The following is a 4,162-nucleotide window of genomic DNA, read 5'->3' as shown; positions in this document are numbered from 1 at the left end:
CCAGTCAAAAGGCCAGACAAAGGGAAAAGAAAGTGCAAAATTGGATCCTAGTCCAAAATTGGCTCCTCAGAACAAAAGAAGTGTCAGCAAAGAGTAGTTGTGTCACGACCCAAACCCGCCTTTATAGGTTTAACATCTTAACCGGCCAGTAATCCTAACATTACTGAAGGCCTCTAAGACAGATTAACATAATATTGGGGGCTAGCGGAAGCAAATAATAAATATACAACGCCCATTGAGCTGTTCAGATTTGTATAAGACAGAAAAATTTTAAATTTTTTATATACGTATCTATACATCATCCTTACGTCATCATATATATATATAGATTAGACAAAAAGGGACTTAGCTCTGTTTACAAAATAACAAAGACTTGTTTAACCAGACAAGAAAACAAAACTTGAACTTAATCACATAGCCATAACCACTTGACATATCCGGAACCTCTACGGGAGGTACATAGGTTGGCTGACAAAAACAGATTCCAGACAGACGCCTCTAAGCCTAATCACGCGCCTGATCACCTACATACATAAATAATACAGTGAGCTGGAGCCTAGTGAATAACAACAAAGTAAAAGGTTTCAATGAATTATGTCCATCACAGAGTTAGAAATCAGAGTTTATATCAAAAACAGATTCTTATCAGAAATAGAGTCTTATGCATATTTAGATTTCAATTAGAAACAGATTCATATTCTTATTCTTATTCAAATAATATACATAAATCAGAGTTCATGCTTAATCTTATATAGTACATCCGTTAGCGCTAACAGATTACATACAGAGTATTAAAAATCATACTTGTTAGTTCCATAGAGGAACCCCCGGCTGGGTACTAATAACTTGCCTGTTCCATAAAGGAACCTCCGGACTGGGAACGGATAACTTGTTAGTTTCATAAAGGAACCTCCTGACTGGGAACGAATAACTTGTCAGTTCTATAAAGGAACCTCCAGACTAGGAACGGATAACTTGTCAGTTCCATAAAGGAACCTCCAGCCGGATGTAGATAACTTGTCAGTTCCATAAAGAAACCTAAGGACCAGGAACAGATAACATACTTGTGTCATAAATACTTATCGAAAATTGGACAATCATTCATAGTACAGAACATAACATTTCATAAAATAGATCTTATTTCATATACATAAAATAATTTAACTTGAACATAGTTTTACTAAGTTATTACACACAGATAGCTACAAAGCAAATCAGACATATTGGACTGATCAGATAAATCAGGCAAACAATAGCGCGTGACCTATACAAGCACATAACATATACACATTGAAATACAATATCAATTCCTTGATCAAACTTGACTTTTCTTGTCTTTTTCTGTTTAAGTAGTCCGAAATTATGCTACGCTTAATCTTCCTCAGTTAAATAAATCGGGTTCTCATCTCACATATTCTTTCATGACTAAATCATTCTTTTCTGAATAACCAATTTCTTACTTGGCTTCTTAACCAATTACCACTAAGTTAATGACTTATTTTTTAATCAACTAATTAATGTAGATTGTTAGCTTCTTATTCTTTATTGAGCCTTAAATCATGTCTAAAATGCTTGGGAAGAGATAAGAATAAAAAAATATGAGCTAAATGCAATTTTTCAAAATATGCTGAAAATCATTGTTCGCTCGAGCGAACCTTTAGTCGTTCGAGCGGTTTGTAAAAGACTACAAAAGTACTGGAAGCCTGCAATGTGCACTCGAGCGGTATCTAGTCCGCTCGAGCGGTTTGTAAAATTCAAGAATTCTAAATTTCTCAAAAATAGCTTCCCAGTGCATTTTCAATTTTTTAATCCATACTAATCTTGATCAAAACTTTGAAAATACTTTAGAAAACATAAACACTTATTTATTTATAAATTATTTGTTCAAAATCTTGAAACACAATATTTAAATCAAAACCCTTAAACTCATGATTCTAAAAGCTCTTTTCAAAATCAAAGGCACAATAAAATTGCATATAATTTATGGAGCTTGATTTAATTACAACTTTGAAAATCAAATCCAAAATAATTAATTTCTAATTAAACTTCACAAATTTGATCTTAACTCCAATTCTTAATTTTCTTGTCAACTTTCTTAGCAAACATTGCATATATGTAATTCAAATAAAACTAACTAATTAAATATATTCCATAACATGTTTATATTAAATAAAACTCTTAAATTACATTACATGCATGGATTTAAATTTAAAATTAAACTAATTCCTATCTTTCATAATAAAAATCAAAATCTTGTCTAACTTTAGGATTAACCCCAAATTTCCATAAACTTGATTTTTATAAAATTCTTCCTTCTCTTCAAAATATGAAATTGCATGGCTCAATTCTTAAAAACTTTACTGGGCTTGTAATTATTTCCATATTGATTAACCTTAGCCATGTTCATGAATTAATTATTTAATTTCTCTAAATTACATGCATGTAACAACAAGAATCAAATTCATATAAGATATTCAAAATCAAACCCAAAATAATTAATTTCTAAGTTAATTTCCATAATCATGAACCTAACTTATTTTCTTCTTAATTTATTTTTGTTTACATAAAATTGACTTCAAACTCTTTTCTATCTTCCTTCAAGACATGAAATTAAAATTATAAACTTCTTAGATAATCATTTGCATGTATGAAATTAAGATCAAAACTAACTATTTTATATTTTCAAATCATAATTTTACTTCTTGAATTGTTCTAATTTAGATTTTTATTACTTTTCTTCATAACAAACCTAATTTAAGCTCATAAACCTTTAAAACATGAATTAAAGTCTAAAACCTTGAAATTCCAACATGCATGTAAGGATGAGTTTCAACTTTATGAAGAATAACAAAAATCACACTCAATTAATTAATTTCCAAATTTATTTCCATTATCTTACACTTAATTCAATTTTTCTTCATCCTCTTGCTAATTCTTTTTAATTTTATGATATTGATTTCAATTACCTCTTATTTTAGCTTCTAGATGATTTATCTACAAGATTTGAGTTTTAAATTTCTTACCTAAAATCTTCAACTAATGAATCCTTGACAAAATCTTGATCTCCTCTTCAATCCTTCACTTTCCTAAGCTTTTTCCTTAGCCTTTCTTTACCATTTCCAGCACATGACTTCTAAGCTTTGAACTCTCTCTCTCTCTCTCTCTCTCTCTCTCTCTCAACTCTTAAACCCACTCTTCTTCGGAAATGCTCTCGGCAGAAAGATGAGCCACATACGCACCCACTTCTCTCTGTACTTGAATTCTCCAACATACACGTAGCGAGATAGACCCCCCTTCTTTTGACTTTGAAAAGTTTCTTACCAAGTGATATACACTCTCAACACAATACACAATACACGCACCTCATTCTTCCATTACACACCACGTGTGCACATACACACTAGCACATTTCATTAAGGCTCCAACACATCACTCACATGCACGCACGCATGCACACACACAATAGATTTCTCAATACACCCACACCCATAAACACTCTCAATTCTAGACTCCTCCATAATTCAATTTATGTTTTTGCTTAATTTAATTGAGCAACACTTAATTTTAATAAATCTTGATTAACACATAATTAAATTAATCGTATCTAATCACAAATCCCAAATAATTTAATTGGTCTAATTTGACTTCCATTAAGGCCCAATTAATTTTATTTAATTTATCATTCTGAATCAGATTTTAAATCAAACCTTCAAAAGGCTCCAAATATCAAATTAAACTTATTGAGCTCATCAATTTTGTTTTTTCAAACCTTTAGGGCCTTCAATTTTCAGATCAAACTCAAAATCTCCATCTATAAATTACATATTCAATTGAGCACGTCAAATTTAATTTATAATAATCTTAATTCTCAATCCTCACAACTTAATTAACTTCAATTCGGACCCAATTGATCAAACCTTAATTTTACTAAACTGAATCAAATATTTAATTACACTCTCATATGGTCCAATACTTGAAATTAAACTGATTTAACTTATCAATTTCACCTCCTTAGGCTATTTGGACGTTAAATTTCTAATTCTGAAATAAATTCTTGATAAAATCATTTACGAATCAGACTCAATAATTCTCATGAATCCCAAATTAAATCAGAATAATAAGCAATTTAAATTCAAATCTCCTTAATTAATTAAGTGCTAAT

The 4,162-nt window shown here is 30.3% G+C and overlaps 1 long non-coding RNA gene across 2 annotated transcripts; it reads right to left on the bottom strand.

Moving 5' to 3' along the window:
* Positions 1–249: 249 nt before the first annotated feature.
* On the bottom strand, positions 250–3,231 carry LOC114261841 (uncharacterized). Of its 2 annotated transcripts, XR_014345830.1 has the most exons (3): positions 3,024–3,230; positions 805–1,038; positions 250–524 (listed from the first exon to the last, which is right to left on the bottom strand). It is a non-coding gene; the product is annotated as an uncharacterized LOC114261841 (long non-coding RNA). The 2 variants fall into 2 exon arrangements; XR_014345829.1 differs by lacking the exon at positions 250–524 and having other exon boundaries at positions 675–1,038; positions 3,024–3,231.
* Positions 3,232–4,162: the final 931 nt, after the last annotated feature.

This window comes from Camellia sinensis, chromosome 12 (genome assembly GCF_055761805.1).
Source record: "Camellia sinensis isolate YWXY chromosome 12, ASM5576180v1, whole genome shotgun sequence".
NCBI classification, from domain to species: Eukaryota; Viridiplantae; Streptophyta; class Magnoliopsida; order Ericales; family Theaceae; genus Camellia; species Camellia sinensis.
This window is presented reverse-complemented; position numbering and strand designations above follow the sequence as displayed.